At 46.6% G+C, this 19,447-nt stretch overlaps 1 long non-coding RNA gene across 3 annotated transcripts; it reads left to right on the top strand.

Annotated features, from left to right (window-relative positions):
• The first annotated feature begins 16,397 nt into the window (after positions 1-16,397).
• On the top strand, positions 16,398-19,135 carry LOC125555617 (uncharacterized). Of its 3 annotated transcripts, none has more exons than XR_015603972.1 (3): positions 16,398-16,551; positions 16,633-16,905; positions 17,673-19,135. It is a non-coding gene; the product is annotated as an uncharacterized LOC125555617 (long non-coding RNA). The 3 variants fall into 3 exon arrangements; XR_015603974.1 differs by having other exon boundaries at positions 17,492-19,135; XR_015603973.1 differs by having other exon boundaries at positions 16,633-17,085.
• Positions 19,136-19,447: the final 312 nt, after the last annotated feature.

Raw genomic sequence — 19,447 nt, 5'->3', positions numbered from 1 at the left:
GCAATATATCTCGGAATGGCTATGAAAATGCCATAATAGGTAGGTATGGTGGCTGTTTTGAGGAAGGTAAATGGTGGGTTTATCATACGGCGAAAGTTGCGCGGTACTAGAGAGGCTAGTAATGGTGGCAGGGTGCGAGTGCGTATAATCCATGGACTCAACATTAGTCATAAAGAACTCACATACTTATTGCCAAAAATCTATTAGTTATCAAAAGGAAGTATTACGCGCATGCTCCTAGGGGGATAGATTGGTAGGAAAATACCATCGCTCATCCCCGACCGCCACTCATATGGAAGACAATCAAAAAATAAATCATGCTCCGACTTCATCACATAACGGTTCGCCATACGTGCATGCTACGAGAATCACAAACTTTAACACAAGTATCTCTCAAATTCACAACTACTCAACTAGCATGACTCTAATATCACCATCTTCATATCTCAAAACAATCATAAAGAATCAAACTTCTCATAGTATTCAATGCACTTTTATATGAAAGTTTTTTTTATTATACCCATCTTGGATGCCTATCATATTAAGACTAATTTTATAGCCAAAGTAAATTACCATGCTCTTCTAAAGGACTCTCAAAATAATATAAGTGAAGCATGAGAGATCAATAATTTCTATAAAATAAAACCACCGCCGTGCTCTAAAAAGGTATAAGTGAAGCACTAGAGCAAAATTTATCTAGCTCAAAAGATATAAGTGAAGCACATAGAGTATTCTAACAAATTCCGATTCATGTGTATCTCTCCAAAAGGTGTGTACAGCAAGGATGATTGTGTTAAACTAAAAAGCAAAGTCTCAAATCATACAAGACGCTCCAAGCAAAACGCATATCATGTGATGAATAAAAATATAGCCTCAAGTAAAGTTACCGATAGACAAAGACGAAAGAGGTGATGCCTTCTGGGGCATCCCCAAGCTTAGGCTTTTGGTTGAAATTGAATTTTACCTTGGGGTGCCTTTGGAATCTCCAAGCTTAGGCTCTTGCCACTCCTTGTTCCAAAATCCATCAAATCTTTACCCGAAAACTTGAAAACTTCACAACACAAAACTCAACAGAAAATCTCATGAGCTTCGTTAGTATAAGAAAACAAACCACCACTTTTAAGGTACTGTAATGAACTCATTCTTTATTTATATTGGTGTTAAACCTACTGTATTCCAACTTCTCTATGGTTCATACCCCCGATACTAGCCATAGATTCATCAAAATAAGCAAACAACACACGAAAAACAGAATCTGTCAAAAACAGAACAATCTGTAGCAATCTGTAGGTTTGGAATACTTTTGTAACTTCAAAAATCCTGAGAAATTAGGACGTACTAAATAATTTTATGTTGATCTACTACAGTTGGAATTGGTATTTTATTGCTCTCTGGTAAAAAATGAAAATTATTCTCGTGAGCGCATACTTTCTGTTTTTTTCAGCAAGATCAAATAACAATCACCCAAGAAGATCCTAAAGGCTTTACTTGGCACAAACACTAACTAAAACATAAAAAAACACAATCATAACAGAGGACATATGAATTATTTATTACTAAACAGGAACAAAAGGCAAGGAACAAAAATAAAATTGGGTTGCCTCCCAACAAGCGCTATCGTTTAACCCCCCTAGCTAGGCATAAAAACAAGAATAGATCTAGGTATTGTCATCTTTGGTATGCAATTCTTCAACTGAACACTTATAACCCTTAGGAGGTTCTTTGTTTTTGCAAATGATCAAACTCCTAGGTAGGAAATCAAGAAATTCATTTGTAGCAAAAGGTTCCTTAATGATATCTAAAAATTTGGGGTGAACACTTATTGACTTGAGATCTTCATTTTTCTTACTAGAAGATTCACCCTTATTTTTAGGAACATAGATAAATTTGGCAACTTTGGTAGGAGGGGTATTTGAGGTGTTTTTAACGGCAGAAAAAGCGGACCCCAAGTTGGTAATAATTTCTTCGAGTTTATCAATTCTTGTGGAATCTTGATCTATCTTTTCATTGACTGTGGGTTCCTTTTCCTTAAGATTTTTCAGAGTAACTCCTACCTTAGATCCATATTGGGTAATTTGGTTGTGGATCTTTTTATCCAAATTTTCAATTAACTCTAGAGTGGAAATTTTATTTTCAATAATATCAAGCCTTTGCATCACATGTTCCAAAGTTAAAATAGTTCCATTGACCAAAAGAGGTGGTGGGCCTAACAAATCTGTCGTAGCATTATAAGAAACAAAAGTATGGCTTCCCAATAAATTACCTCCGGTGATGGTGTCAAGAACATATCTATACCAAGGAGTGATGCCTACGTAAATATTGCAAAGAAGAACGGAAGTAGATTGCTTTTTAATAGATCTATTTTGAGCATTGCAAATTCTATACCAAGCATCTTTTAAGTTTTCTCCCTCCCTTTGTTTAAAATTAAGAACTTCATTACCGGGAGTGTTAACAATGATAGGAGAACTAGCCATGAGGGCAAATAAACGATCTAACACGCGGACACACAAGAGGCAAGCGAAAATAAGCGAACGGAAAAGGGCGAATAAAACTGCAAAGGTGAAGTGGGGGAGAGGAAAACGAGAGGCAAATGGAAAATAATGTAATGCGAGGGATAAGAGTTTGTGATGGGTACTTGGTATGTCTTGACTTGGCGTAGATCTCCCCGGCAACAGCGCCAGAAATCCTTCTTGCTACCTCTTGAGGATGCATTGCTTTTACCTTGAAGAGGAAAGGGTGATGCAGCAAAGTAGCGTAAGTATTTCCCTCAGTTTTGAGAACCAAGGTATCAATCCAGTAGGAGACTACATGCAAGTCACCTAGTACCTGCACAAACAATCAAGAATCTTGCAACCAACACGATAAAGGGGTTCTCAATCCCTTCACGGCCACTTGCAAAAGTGAGATCTGATAAAGATAATAAGATAAATATTTTTGGTATTTTTGTTGTATAGATTGAAAAGTAAAGATTGCGAAATAAATAGTAAACTAGAATTGTAAATCGGAAACTTATATGATGTAAAGTAGACCCGGGGGCCATAGGTTTCACTAGTGGCTTCTCTCAAGATAGCATATATTACGGTGGGTGAACAAATTACTGTCGAGCAATTGATATAAAAGCGCATAGTTATGAAAATATCTAGGCATGATCATGAACATAGGCATCACATCCATGTTAAGTAGACCGAAACGATTCTGCATCTACTACTATTACTCCACATATTGACCGCTATCCAGCATGCATCTAGAGTATTAAGTTCATAAGAACAGAGTAGCGCATTAGGCAAGATGACATGATGTAGAGGGATAAACTCAAGCAATATGATATAAACCCCATCTTTTATCCTCGATGGCAATAATATAATACGTGTCGGTTCCCTTTCTGTCAATGGGATCGAGCACTGCAAGATTGAACCCAAAGCTAAGCACTTCTCCCATTGCAAGAAAGATCAATCTAGTAGGCCAAACTAAACCAAAAATTCGAAGAGACTTGCAAAGATATCAAATCATGCATATAAGAATTCAAAGAAGAATCAAATATTGTTCATAGATAATCTTGATCATAAACCCACAATTCATCGGATCTCGGCAAACACACCGCAAAAAGTATTACATCAAATAGATCTCCAAGAACATCGAGGATAACTTTGTATTGAGAACCAAAGAGAGAGAAGAAGCCATCTAGCTAATAACTATGGACCCGAAGGTCTGTGGTAAACTACTCACACATCATCGGAGAGGCTGTGGTGTTGATGTAGAAGCCCTCCATGATCGAATCCCCCTCCGGCAGATCACCGAAAAAGGTCCCCAGATGGGATCTCACGGGTACAGAAGGTTGCGGCGGTGGAAAAGTGGTTTCGTGGCTCCCCTAGATGTTTTTAGGGTATAAGAGTATATATAGGCGAAAGAAGTAGGTCGGTGGAGCTCTATGGGGCCCACGAGGGTGGGGGCACGCCTACCTACCTCGTGGACGCCTCGTTTCTTCCTTAACCTCCACTGCAGGTCTCTTGGATTGCGTTTGTTCCAAAAAATATCCTCACGAAGGTTTCGTTCCTTTTGATATTCCTTTTCTGTGAAACACTGAAATAGGAAGAAAAACAGCAATTTGCACTGGGCCTTTGGTTAATAGGTTAGTCCCAAAAATAATATAAAAGTGCGTATTAAGGCCCATTAAACATCCAAAACAGATAATATAATAACATGGAACAATCAAAAATTATAGATACGTTGGAGACGTATCAATACCCCGCTTCCCGGAGTTCCTTGATGTTTTTCTCCGTGACGGAGGAGGCCATCCACTTGCCCCGCGCACCGGATCCGGACATGGCTGGAGTACTTTCTGGGAACGAAGTGGATTGAAGCTTGAGCGTTGGAGCTTGAGAGCGGATGGACTGAGGAAGGGGAATGCGTGGGGTAAAAGGGGGGGAATCTTATCTCCTTATAAAGGTAGATAATATCATGCGTCCCCCACGAGCCTTAAAGCTCACCAATTTCCAAGGGGTCATGCAAAACGGCATGGTTGGGTTTCCCAAACCCATATTGATGAGAATCCCGTAATAAGGGGGCACGATCTCTGTTCTGACAAGACGTGTCGTCGGTGGTTGCATCTCAAAACGTGAAATGGGAGGCCGAAAAGCGGTTTGAAATAATGGTCGGACGTAACGTCTCGCCAGTAAAATCTTCGGAGGACAGGACTTATTCGTGTTCTGACCTTGTAATTCAGAGGTATGGCTGTTGTACAGAACCAGATATAGTACTGGCGATCAACTACTTTTAAGTATTCTGAGGAGGAACCCTTCTTGCAATGCCGAAGACAATCTGCGCGCCGGACACATCGTCATTGAAAACTGGTTAATGGGCTACTGAGGGAGTCCAGCATTATGGGGTCCTTGGGCGTCCGGGCTATGTGATAAGGGCCGGACTAATGGGCCATGGAGATACAAGATGGAAGACTTTCCCCGTGTTCGGATGGGACTCTCCTTGGTGTGGAAGGAAAGCTTAGCGTGCGAATATGAAGATTCCTTTCTCTGTAAACCGGCTATGTACAAACCCTAGTCCCCTCCGGTGTCTATATAAGTCGGAGGGTTTAGTCCGTAGAGGCGGTCATAATCATAATAATATAGGCTGACATCTAGGGTTTAGCCATTACGATCTCATGGTAGATCAACTCTTGTAACCCCTATACTCATCAAAGTCAATCAAGCAGGACGTAGGGTATTACCTCCATTGAGAGGGCCCGAACCTGGGTAAACATCGTGTCCCCTGTCTCTTGTTACCTTCGATCCTTAGACGCACAGTTCGGGACCCCCTACCCGAGATCTGCCGGTTTTGACACTGAAACGCCCCTCCTAGGACGGCCTCCTCCTCCTTCGTCCTTTATATACGGGGGAGGGGGCACTGAGGGAGTCCTGGACTAAGGGGTCCTCGGGCGTCTGGCCTGTTATCTATGGGCCGGACTGATGGGCTGTGAAGACATGAAGGCCGAAGACTGCACCGTGTACGGATTGGACTCTACTTGGTGTGGAAGGCAAGCTTGCCGACCGAAGATTCCTTCTCATGTAACTGACTCCATGTAAACCCTAGATCCCCTCAGTGTCTATATAAACCAAAGGGGATAGTCCGAAAAGGACACCACATATACTCATTACCATACCCATATAGGCTAGACTTCTAGGGTTTAGCCATTGCGATTTCGGGGTAGGTCCACTCTTGTAACACTGATATTCATCAATATCAATCGAGCAGGACGTAGGGTTTTACCTCCATAGAGAGGGCCCGAACCTGGGTAAACATCGTGTCCCCCGTCTCCTGTTACCATCGATCCTAGACGCACAGTTCGGGACCCCCTACCCATGGTGCTTTCATTGAGAGTTCCACTGTGCCATCGACAGAAGGCTCGATGGCCCCTTCGATCATCAGTAACGACGTTGTCTAGGGAGAAACCTTCCTCCCCGGACAGATCTTCGTATTCGGCGGCTTCGTACTGCGGGCCAACTCGTTTGGCCATCTGGAGCAGATCGAAAACTACGCCCCTAGCCATCAGGTCAGATTCAGAAGCTTGAATTACGTCGCGGACATCCGAGGAGATTTGATCTTCGACGGATTCGAGACCGCGGCAACCGCTCCCCATTGCCTCGATGAACATGGCCTAAACCTGTCATCGGGCCGCATCCAGGAGATAGCTCCTATAGAAGCTATGGCATTAAATCCCGAGCAGGTCAAGTCGCCCGAAGATGGGAAGCTCGACCCCGTCACGGGGGCTACCGATTCAACGGCGCTGGAGCCGCACGCAGATCCTACTTCATACGGTATCCACATCAACGGAACCTCGGACTCGCCTCCGTCGCCGAACTCCAAACCCTGCGAGCCCACGTATACCGAACTGGATCGGTTATCGATCTTCAAGTTCAGCGCCGCAGATGTCTTCCAACACTCACCCATGGGTGACATGCTAAAATCGCTAAAAACCCTATCCCTGGCAGACGACCCGTCACCGAACTATGTTCGGTTCGAACTTTCGGCAGACAATGGAGAATTTTGTTTCCCACCCGCCACCCACTTCATAGCCACTGTTGAAAACCCAACCAACATGCCCGACCCCCGCCTCGAAGACATCGATGGTGTGGACGACGATGAGGGGCTCGACACAGAGCTTACTACCCGCTCGACACAGGATGACCACTTCCTGGTATGACGTGTGTATGATAGACACACCTCACGCCGCTCCCGACGATGACAAGGAGGATCCGATCGAGAATAAACCACTTGGCACACAGCCCGGACGCCGGCGCCCTAGATCACATCGCCCAAGAGAAAACACTGCTAGCACCAGATAAGACGATACCTCGGACAACAAGGGCTCTGTGGAGATAGAATCTGATCAGGAGGAACAGGAAGGCGGGCAAGATAGCTCTGATGAACAGACCACATATGGGGACTCGGAGGACAGCAATTATCTCCCACCCTCCGAGGAAGAGGAGATCCTCGGCAACGAGGATTTTACCATGCCCAAGGAACCTCTCGAGCATGAGCGCTTCAAATGCCGGCTTATAGCCACTGCAAGGAGCCTACGAAGGAAGCATCTGCAGCTTCAAGCAAGCCAAGACTTGCTCAATGATAAATGGACCGAGGTCTTGGCCGCCGAAGAATACGGCCTTAGCAGCCCAGACAAAAGGCACCCCAAGAGCAGATGGCTCCCTCAACACGATGGCAGGGCGATGGAGCCCATACCACCATCGAATAATGCGGCGGGGCGATCACAGTTCGGTCCAGACAAAGCAGCAGCCCAAGCAGAGCACCATACCAACCCATCCGGCACGGAGGGTAGAGCAGGACGCATAAGATCGATGCACAGATCACGAAGACATACCCCGACCGACGATGATGGTCGCCTATCCGGACACTACAGAGCTGACCACACCCGGTCCGAGCACCGTAAACGGAGCCCGCCGGAGGTACTTCATAGTGTGGCCCAAGATAGAGGAGCCGCACACCCCCTCTGCTTCACGAACGAAGTAATGGAACACGAATTTCCAGACGGGTTTAAACCCATTAACATCGAATCATACGATGGGACAACAGACCCTGCGGTATGGATCAAGAATTATCTCCTCCATATTCACATGGCCCACGGAGACGACCTCCACGCCATTAAAATACCTACCTTTCAAGCTCAAAGGGCCAGCTCGGTACTGGCTAAACAGTTTGCAGAAAATTCTATTGGCAACTGGGAAGATTTGGAAGACGCCTTTCGAGACAACTTCTAGGGAACATATGTCCGGCCATTATGCGCCGATGACTTAAGTCACATTGTCCAGGAGCCCGGTGAGTCAGCTAGGGAGCTCTGGACCAGGTTCTCAGTCAAAAAGAACCAAATTGTCGACTGTCCGAACGCAGAATCCCTTGCGGCCTTCAAACACAGCGTCCGGGATGAATGGCTCGCATGTCACCTCGGCCAGGAAGGACCCAAATCCATGACAGCCCTCACCGCTCTAATGAACCGCTTCTGCGCGGGAGAAGACAACTGGCTTGCTTGTAAAAGCAACGACGCCAGCGGCCTGGGCACTTCCGAAATCCGAGATGGCAACGGCAAGCCACGACGAACCAAACATAACAACATACGCGACACAGCGGTGAATGCCGGATTTCACAATCCGAAGCCCGGTCAATGGAAGAAGCCACTAAAGGCAAACCAGGATGGGCCATGCACCCTTGACAGGATATTGGACGACCTTGTCATTTCACGGTCACCCTGATAGGCCAGCTAATCATACCAACTGTAACTGTTGGGTCTTCAAGCAGGCAGGCAAGCTTTACGCTGATCACAAGGGGAGGAGGCCACCGGGCGCAAAGACGACAGATCGGCTTGCCAGCAGAACACCAGAGGCCAGAAAAAGTTCCCCTCTGACGTTCGACCACTCCCAGAGCACAAATAGCAGTTCTGCTTCCGCCACCCACCTACTGTATGGGCGAAATTTGCATCACGCGCACATCACTACGCACTCAAGATACCATGGGCATCGGTGGAAGCACAACACGGACAACCCTACAAGCATTACCGTAACGTTTTTTTATTCTCATTTTTTCTGTATCATGTTTAAAGAACAGGTGAACAACTGGAAAGCATCTACAGCAGACTCTATCGGAGTTCGGATCCATACACTCACCTAAGGGGTTACCTCCATTAAGGATCCCCCTCCCCGAGGATGGGCTACGCAGACGTGCGACAGGAGGTCCAAAATTACCTTTTGTAGACTGCACTCTTTATTCCGAGCCTGTACTATGCCCCTTTTCCTCTGATCCCGACCACGAGCATGTCAAATAGCCGGGTCTGTGGTTTCTCTTTATATATATATACATAAGTTTATCATTGACACATCGCTCCATTCTCAGTAAGCCTCACCCGAGCCAAACTCTCATACCCTTTCAACAATAAAGTACGGCCTCAACGGCTGCTTTGCAGATGCACCATGGCACACCCTGCCAGGGGCTCGGCATGGGAACGAATGAGTTGCCAGTAAAAGTCCGAACAACTCTATAGCGTACTTCGGCGTCGCAAGTTTTGCCTTATACGCATCAGCTCCGAATCATTGTCTTGGGTCAATAGTTGGTTGCCCGGCTCCTGTGTTGGCTACCCTACGTTCCGCTCTATCGGCTAGGGTAGTAAAGGGAGAACTACTGCGATTGTGCCCTAGCCTAGACCGGATGAGCACCTCAGTAGAGAAAGCCGAAAACTGACTGTCATGATGCGGCGAGAGCTGGTCAACCACTTGACGACTTATTGGAATCTCTAGCGATTCTCCGTGTAATACAAGGGATCTTTTTCAGATCAGATATGTAAGGCACCACACGCCGCATACACATCAGGGGCTATGTCGTAGCCCCACCATAAAACTCCTATGGTTAAGTGAAAGTGTTAACGCCTTATAGTCCAATTGCCTGGTTCGCCGCATTATCACCTCCTTCATGGACCAAGACGTTGGATAAAGAGTGATTAAATGCTTTTCCGAACACCCCCGTACTTCCTACGAGGGGGCTGAAGCCGACGACTGGAAAACTTTCAGATTATATTAGAACGACCGCACAGGAGGAATTCAAGCTTTTTGAGAAAACATAAATAGATTAACTATAAAGTTGTCTTTTACAATCATCATACACTTCACTCGAACATTATGTTCTTCGAGCATTGGCCCTCAATCAAGCGGGTGGCCTCCAGGACGTCTTCAAAATAATGCTCTGGTTGCGGATGGTCCTCACCTTTGGGCAGACCCTTCGTCGTGACATCGATGGCCTTCATCTTCCCCTAGAATGTCTTGACTCGGGCAAGGGACATCTGTGCACCTTCAATGCACGCCGATCGCTTCATAGCATCGATGCGCAGCACTACATCGACAAGCTTCTGCACCAAACCAAAATAGCTATTCGGCGCAGGCTCGGTCGGCCATAGCCGGACTATAACATCCTTCATGGTAGCGCCAGATACCCTATGAAGTTTGGCCCATTGGGACATCTGTTCATTGAGCAGCAGCGGATGCTTTAACACACCAAACTGTGACCAAAAAAGCTTCTCCGTTGCATATCCAGCTTGCCCTTGGTAATACCGCGCTGCATTGGAAGAACTCTTCGGCAAGTCCAAATACTCGTCCAAAGAACTCCACACTTGGTTCAGCTGAGCATAGTCCGGGTCACCGAACTTAGTCTGTAGCAGAAAAGGATTTCCAGCCAATATCTCTTTCGCCTGCCGAACCTCCTCACGGAGTGCTCTGGACTCTGATCGCGCTTCTCTCGCCTCCTGTCGGGCCTTGTCCAGTTCAGCCGTTAAGGCTTTATTCTCCTTCTAAAGAAATTCGCAGCGGCCAGTAGCATTCTCCAAAGTGAGTGTCATCGTGGATATCTTCTCCTCGCCCTGGCATCGCGCAACTTGTTCGGCCTTCAGTTTAACCGATGCTCCTTTAGAAGCAGCATCACTAAACTGGGCCTGCTCCTTGGCCCAGATTAGCTCCGCCCGAAGAGCCTCCACGGTGGCAGCACCATCTGCATTTCATGCACATTTCATATAAAGCTCTTTCCCGCGTCAAGCACACTGGTGTAAAGAATGCTCGAAATACATACCTTGCGATTCGTCAAGACGCCTGTTGATCAATGCAACATCATCCTCCACAATATCCAGCTTTCGCTGCAGTTCGGCCACTTCCGTATTCCGGGCAGCCACAGGAGGGGAAGCAGCCTGTATTTCAAATTAAACCAAGGTTAATACCTGAGCATATCTCTTTGATCCTCCGATCGCTCCCTTCGGAAGACAATCCGAGTCTCGGGGGCTACTGCATATACAACAGGTGCATTCTGTCAATGAAATTCAATTGACAAAGCTACATCACAAACCTCAAAACCTCTTAGAAGGCTCGTGAAGGCCTCGTTCAATCCACTCTTCACGGATAGAACCCTTTCGACCACAATAACCGTCAATTAACGGTGCTCTTCTGAAATGGACGCTCATCGTAGCATGTCTGTCAATATTTCCGGCGCTCCTGGGTCTTTGGAAACCACCGCCGGATTACGACATTCCAGTGAAGGAACCCGCTTGCTTGCCTCCAGAACCGTCTCCGGCTGTAAAATAGACGGTTCGGGGACGCCAGTATCGATCCCGGAACCTCGAGTGACGGAGGCACCACCTTCGAGCGCCCTTCGGGACGATACCTCGATATCATCTCCTCTGTTGGGCGATGAGGCCGGAGGAGGCGTGTCACTCTCCATCATCTCCAGAAGAAGATCTCCCGAGGAGGAGGACGATTGAGAAACACGAGGCGTTAACCTGCGTGGATGAACATACGATCACTTCACTAGTGGGAAAAGAATGAGATACGTTCAAAGTACCCCAGCTTCACTTACGGTTTGCCTCGAGGTTCATCCTCGTCATCAAGCTCTACGGCAACCTCACTCGCCCAGCCCAAGCCGCTCGACGATGGCTTTTTTACTCTCTTGGAAGGCTTCCCCTCCTGATCTTGGGAAGCAGCCCTTTTCTTGCCATGGAGGACTCCCTCTGCACCCTTGCCCTTGGGCAAAAGGATTTCGGTTTCCCCGAACGCAACCACTTGGTACGGTGCCAGAATCAGCATTCTCGTCAGCAGGGTAGTCGCAGGGTCTTCGGGAAGACGCGCCGGACACCAGATTAGCACCGCTTTCTTTATCCAGTCCTGAACAGGGATGGGTTGTTCAATATCTCATTAAAAGATGCTCGAATGAAAGGTGCTCGACTACTTACCGAAGTAGTTTGACGATTGCAGTCAAGGCCCACATCTTCGGTAGTGTCCGGCCATTGCCCTCATTCCCCAAAATACAATTTCCACATTCCTTCATGTGTAGTGCCAAAGAAGTGATGTAGGGTCCGCCGCCCTTCCGGGTTAAACTCCCACATACGAAGAGGCCGCCGCTGACATGGCAGGATCCGGCGGACCAGCATTACTTGGACAACGTTCACAAGTTCGATGCCCTTCTCGGTAAGGCTTCGGATGCGACTTTGCAGAGTCTGCACTTCATCGATGGATCCCCAGTCCAATCCCTTATTGACCCACGAAGCGAGCTGAGTTGGAGGGCCAGGTCAGAACGCAGGTGTGGCCGCCCACTTGGGGCCCCGCGGCTCGTTGATATAAAACCACCCCTGCTGCCATAAGTCGGAAGATTTGGCGAAAGATCCTTCGGGCCAAACCGCGTCGGCCAGCTTGCCTATTGTGATGCTGCCTTACTTGGTCTGCTCCTTCTCTGCCACCTGCGTCCTCACATCAAAGGTCTTGAGCCACAAACCGAAGTGTGGAGGAGTCCGAAGTAAGGCCTCACACGTGACGATAAATGTCGAGATGAGGAGAAAAGAGTCCGGGGCCAGATCGCGAAAATCTAACCCATAGTAGAACATGAGCCCCCGGAAAAAGGGGTTAAGCGCGAACCCTAGCCCGTGAAGGAAGTGGGATACAAATACTACCCTCTCGCTAGATCTGGGGGTCGGTATAACTTGCCCTTGTGCCGGAAGCTGATGAAAGGTTTCTGAGGTCAGATACCTCGCTATGCGGAGCTTCGCAATATCCTCCTCTGTGACAGAAGAAGCCACCCACCGGCCCTGATGGCTGGATCCGAACATGACTAGGGTTGGTGGCGATTGGAGCCCGAGGGTTGGAACTTGGGGTGGCTGGGGTTGAGGAAGAAGCAAGCGCAAGGAAAGAAAACGAGACTGGGTCTCTATATAAAGGCCCCAAGTATTGGGCGTCTCCCCCAGGGTCTCTAAGCTTACCTATTACCAAGGAGTTGTACCCAGGGGACGGTTGGGTTACCCACGCCTGCGTTAATGAAAATCCCGTAAATAAAGGGACATGATCTCTGCCTTGACAAGACGTGCCAGTAAAATCGCACCCCGAGACGTGGGGCGGCTTGCTAACCGACGGTTGGAAATAGCAACCGGGCAGGCATGATATGATGTCATGAACAGTTACCAACAAGTTGGGCTCGTGGGGTATTATATTCTCTGCCATTATATACACAGGTCCGGATATACTTACTTCGTCCGAAGACAATTCTGGAATTCAAAAGGAGGGAACCCGCCTTGCAAGGCCGAAGACAAAATCTGCGCACCGGACTCCTCGTCATTGAAGCCAGGTTCAGGGGCTATTGAGGGAGTCCTGGACTAAGGGGTCCTCGGGCGTCCGGCCTGTTATCTATGGGCCAGACTGATGGGCTATGAAGACATGAAGGCCGAAGACTGCACCATGTCCGGATTGGACTCTACTTGGCGTGGAAGGCAAGCTTGGCGACCGAAGATTCCTTCTCATGTAACCGACTCCATGTAAACCCTAGATCCCCTCGGTGTCTATATAAACCGAAGGGGATAGTCCGAAAAGGACACCACATATACTCATTACCATACCCATATAGGCTAGACTTCTAGGGTTTAGCCATTACGATCTCGTGGTAGATCCACTCTTGTAACACTGATATTCATCAATATCAATCGAGCAGGACGTAGGGTTTTACCTCCATAGAGAGGGCCCGAACCTGGTAAACATTGTGTCCCCCGTCTCCTGTTACCATCGATCCTAGACGCACAGTTCGGGACCCCCTACCCGAGATCTGCCAGTTTTGACACCGACAGGCACCCCAAAGACACACCAAAGTTTCTCTTAGCCGTATGCGGTGCCCCCCTCCATAGTTAAACACCTCGGTCATATCATCGTAGTGCTTAGGAGAAGCCCTACGCCGGTGAACTTCATCATCACCATCACCACGCTGTCGTGCTAACGAAACTCTCCCTCGACCTCAACTAGATCAAGAATTCAAGGGACGTCACCGAGCTGAACGTGTGCAGATCGCGGAGGTGCCGTACGTTCAGTACTTGGATTGGTTGGATCGCCAAGACGTTCGACTACATCAACCGCGTTACTAAACGCTTCCGCTTTTGGTCTACAAGGGTACGTAGACACACTATCCCCTCTCATTGATATGCATCTCCTAGATAGATCTTGCGTGATCGTAGGAATTTTTTTGAAATACTGCGTTCCCCGACAGGGGCATCTGAGCCAGGTCTACTCGTAGATGTTATATGCATGAGTAGAACACAAAGAGTTGTGGGCAAAATAGTCATACTACTTACCAGCATCTCATACTTTGATTCGGCGGTATTGTTGGATGAAGCGGCCCAAACCGACATTACATGACCGCCTTCATGAGACAGGTTCTATCGTCGTGCTTCGCACACATGTGGCTAGCACTACTAGAAATCCCCAGATTTCCGACGGTGAAATTTAATAGCCGAGGGGCCGTCGACTATTTTAATAATAACCGACGGTAGCATTAATGACCGACGGTTATCCTCTACTCATAGTTATAGCTAGCTATAACCGACGGTAGAGTAAAAATACCTGACGGTGAAATTCCAACCCTCGGCTATCCAATGTAATGCCCGATGGGTCTTACAAATACCTAACGGGTTTGGCTCTACCGACAGTTATCTAATTTAATACCCGACGGTGAAGTGTAAAAACCAACGGTACAAAAACAACTCTCGGCCATGAGTGAAGATGGCCGACGGGACATGCGATACTCTCGGATATTTGACAAGATACGTGAGGGGCAATACCAATAACCGATGGTGAACGTTCACTGTTGGCGATATGTTTCAGTGGACAATGGGAATAAACATATTGATCGATCGACGCTTTTTCCCACGTCATTGAATTGTGAAGAAGTTTATTAGATTCTAACACATGCATGGCTAGTGGATGTAATGGTTGTCGAGTTAAACCATTGATTAATGCGTAGAATGTGTATTTCTACACCAATTTTACAGATGGCGAAGACCAACATATGTGGTATTTTTTAGGCCGACTAATTATGTGTTTTGACATTTTTCGAGGCAGACAGTCTTTTATGTCTAGGCCTACAAGAGTAGGTCATCTCTTGGGACCAACGACTGGAGGAGGGCAGTGCGACTTGGGCGTGGTTGGTGGCGGCAGCCATGTGTGGTCTGGATCCCGGGGCGCGGCCGGTGAGGCCCAAATCGTCCTCAGTTGCACATCACTGAGATGCCCATGTCCAAGGAGGAGTTGCTTCGGCAGTCTGATGGCTTTGACTATGGTTCCTGCTCGGTTCAGAGATGGTGAAGAATGTGTTTGGGATCCTTCCTAAATGGCTCATCCGGCATGGCGCGGTGGGGTGGCAGCCCTCCCTCCAAGCTCTAGTGGTGGTGCACTGGCTAGAGCATCAGGACTTCGCGGTGGGTGGTCGCTGGATCTGGGCCGCTAGATTTGGGGCTTTGAAGGTGGTCTGGCAGATGCGCACTTGTCAGTTGGAGTCTCTTGGGGCGGATCTGGGTGAAGATCTTGTCTTCGGCCAGTGGCCGAAGCAGGGGATGGCGACTTATTGACTCCGTTTCCTTCTTGAAGGCATTATCGTGGTGAAGTTCCCAACTTCTCCCGCTACCTCCGGTGGAAATCCTTGATCAGTTGATCGGATGATGGCAGCGCTCTTGTGTCGTTATCCCCTTTTGATCGTCATTCTTGGAGGTATGCAGCGGCTCGAGGGATGAGTGGAACGTTTCTGCGATGGAGTGGCGTTATAGGTGATGCATCGATGGTGTGGAGTCTCGGCGGCGTGGCGCAGAAGGCTCTCAGTGGAGGTTGTGTCAGGCTGGACGAGCGTAAGGAGGTGGCGTTGTCTGGCGTCGTGGCAGCATTCACGACAAGCCTGGCAAGGTCAATGTGTCAGTACCTGTTCTAAAGATGGATCGGTGGAAGCCGGTGGTGGCAGTCTCTTGAGCGTGTGTAAGCGGTGCCCACTGAGAGTCCGCTTGACCAGTTTGTGTCCCCGACTTGATGTTGGGAGGCTTGGTTTACTCCTTCGATTTTAGATGTTGGGTTTTGGTGTGATGTCTGGGCATGCGACCCTGACGATGTGCACCTTTATCAAGTTGATAGGAGTATCGACGGATGTTGCCAGCAAAGTGGCTTCAGACTTATTGATGTATTACTTTGTAAGATTTCAATGAGCAATTAGTAAAATAGATGTGTGCATCACCCGATGCAGAGGCCGGGGTCATCCTTTTTTTTAAAAAAAAATGCACTTTGGCAGCCCCATCCACCTATTATTGAGTTGGATGTATTTTGGCAGCCCCAATGAATAATTAGTAAAATAGATGTATTTCAATGTGTATTCGTAAGTGTGTCTTTTCTCAGGTATACATTTTTAAGTATTTTTTTTTACGTCGCATTTTTAAGTGTTGTCAAGATGCCCGGGTGAAAGTTTCAATCCACACACGCGAAGATTTTTTTTTAAAAAAAGACACGCGCGCGAAAAGAAAAAAAACATTGAAATAGCTCACGCAGCACGAAGCCACGATCTCAACTTCCTCTAACCACTCCCTGGGCCGTCGTGAACCACGCCACCGCCCAGCTTAGCCTCATCCATTCCACATCACCTATGGCCGGGGAGCCTTGAGCCGTTCTCCGCCCAGATCCCGTCTCTCAGCCGTTCTGGCAGCGGCCGACAGCACTCGGCAAGTTACGGTGCTAGGTCAGTGCCTCCTTTATCTGTCTCCCCTGGACTTCCTCTCTCACCTCGCCTTAATCTCTTATTTTTATTTTCTTCGTGCAGCAAAGTACGGCGAGCGGTGGTGGCGGGAAACGGCGAGTGGCTGCGCATGGTGTTGTGGGAGTGGTGGTGGTGGCGGCAAACGGCGAGCGGCGGCGGCACGGGCTGATGGGCTAGCGGGGGCTGGGGTCCAGGGCTGATGGCCGAGCGGCGGGGCGTGCTAATGAGCGACCGGCGCCGTGGGCTGATGTTCTGCGCTGATCAGTTCTCTAGCGAACAGCCGCCCGAGGCAAGGTCTTCTCCCCACCTAGCCAGAAGTTTGATCCTTCCGAAGAGGTACCGTATCACCATAATGAAATCCCATCCATCTCCTTTTTTTTAATTCATACATGCTGGAGTACATATGTTGCCATTCATCTGGATTTTTCTACGAATCATTGTCTGAGCAGATCGCTCGTTTCAAAAATTGTCCAAGCAGATCCCGTCCACCAGTGAGATCGCCAAATTCTGGTAGTTGTACGTACCACCTCTTTGGTTCCATCGTACCAATTACTCGCCAGTAATAATACTAGTACTTATCTGCAATCTAAGGTTCAACCCAAGATAATCTAGTCTGATTGATTCTGAATGTCAAATCCTTGCTAGCTAGGATGTCAAATATGTACGAGTCACAGAACTATGCTGGCAAAACAACTACGTACAAACAAGGGAATAGTACTAGCTTAGCTTCGTACTACTTGTTCCCTAGAAGATATTCTTGGATCTTGTGCGTGTGTTATGTTTGTTGGGCTGGTGCATACCGAGACATGTGTGTGTAGGTCGGGGGGGGGGGGGGGGGGGGGGAGATAGAAGGGGGAAACACATCAATTGTGTGCAAAACAATACAGTCGTTTTATTTTTCTTGTTCATGTTGACTTTTCAGTTTCTATTCGCAAGATGTATGGTTGAAAAAGGATTGAAATATTGGTGTGACACTAATAATTCTTACTAAGATGTGATTTCTATATGAATGTGATGATTCCTGAACAAGTAAGTTTGTTCCCTCTAGCTCAATTAAATTCCAGCCCATTATATCATTGTTCATCTCTCTTATAACTTCTTAGGTATTGGGAAGTAATATTGGAGATAAATCGAGTTGTGATAATGCTTGTGATACTAATAATGACGATGGTATCTATGGCAATATGGGAGATTATATATATGGTGAGGAACCTTATGATCAGTACGACGATAATGGTGATGAGTCTGATGATCTTCGAGTCATGCAACAAAGTAAAGTTATGAAGTTCATCGACAATTAGCTTATGCGAAATGCTTGGACCATTATATCTTAGTTACCATTTTGTTTTGCATTGGACACTTCTTAGATGCATCACTATGGTCATTGTAATATTGATTCAACTCATTAGACATGTTATACTTTTTGATGTTATGCTGAATATAATATATTTTCTTTGGTCATTTGTAGTTGTGTGATTATGAGATGTATTTGAAACGCCAATATTTTGAAATACTATCATCATGAATCACAATTTCTTGGTATACAACAACCCTCAATGCAAGCAATTTGTAAGGGTGACATATTTCCTATGGTGCAACAAACATCTTGGGTAAGCAATATATCCACGGGAACTTCAAAACGTTGGTGAATTTATCAATTGATGGTGCTGGCAACCTCTCAACTAAAAGAATCCCCGAAGGGTTCTATGGACCCTGGGTAATCATACTAACTGACGGTTTGCCACACCTCTCGATTACAAATAACCTTGATAGTCAAATATACCGTCGACTATTAAGAAAATTGACGGGAAGCAATAACCGCAGGAAAATCAATATCCTACGGGGAACCGTCGGCTATAAGCGTCGTCCAACTTCTGATGACCAAATTATGTCTAACGGTTCACCGTCGGCCTATTACCGTAGGAAACAATTTTATCTGACGGTACTGTCGGCTATAAGTGTAACACATCAATTGTGTGCAAAACAATACAGTCGTTTTATTTTTCTTGTTCATGTTGACTTTTCAGTTTCTATTCGCAAGATGTATGGTTGAAAAAGGATTGAAATATTGGTGTGACACTAATAATTCTTACTAAGATGTGATTTCTATATGAATGTGATGATTCCTGAACAAGTAAGTTTGTTCCCTCTAGCTCAATTAAATTCCAGCCCATTATATCATTGTTCATCTCTCTTATAACTTCTTAGGTATTGGGAAGTAATATTGGAGATAAATCGAGTTGTGATAATGCTTGTGATACTAATAATGACGATGGTATCTATGGCAATATGGGAGATTATATATATGGTGAGGAACCTTATGATCAGTACGACGATAATGGTGATGAGTCTGATGATCTTCGAGTCATGCAACAAAGTAAAGTTATGAAGTTCATCGACAATTAGCTTATGCGAAATGCTTGGACCATTATATCTTAGTTACCATTTTGTTTTGCATTGGACACTTCTTAGATGCATCACTATGGTCATTGTAATATTGATTCAACTCATTAGACATGTTATACTTTTTGATGTTATGCTGAATATAATATATTTTCTTTGGTCATTTGTAGTTGTGTGATTATGAGATGTATTTGAAACGCCAATATTTTGAAATACTATCATCATGAATCACAATTTCTTGGTATACAACAACCCTCAATGCAAGCAATTTGTAAGGGTGACATATTTCCTATGGTGCAACAAACATCTTGGGTAAGCAATATATCCACGGGAACTTCAAAACGTTGGTGAATTTATCAATTGATGGTGCTGGCAACCTCTCAACTAAAAGAATCCCCGAAGGGTTCTATGGACCCTGGGTAATCATACTAACTGACGGTTTGCCACACCTCTCGATTACAAATAACCTTGATAG

This window comes from Triticum urartu, chromosome 5A (genome assembly GCF_056163025.1).
Source record: "Triticum urartu cultivar PI428250 chromosome 5A, HENAU_Tu73, whole genome shotgun sequence".
In the NCBI taxonomy this organism is placed as follows: Eukaryota; Viridiplantae; Streptophyta; class Magnoliopsida; order Poales; family Poaceae; genus Triticum; species Triticum urartu.
This window is presented reverse-complemented; position numbering and strand designations above follow the sequence as displayed.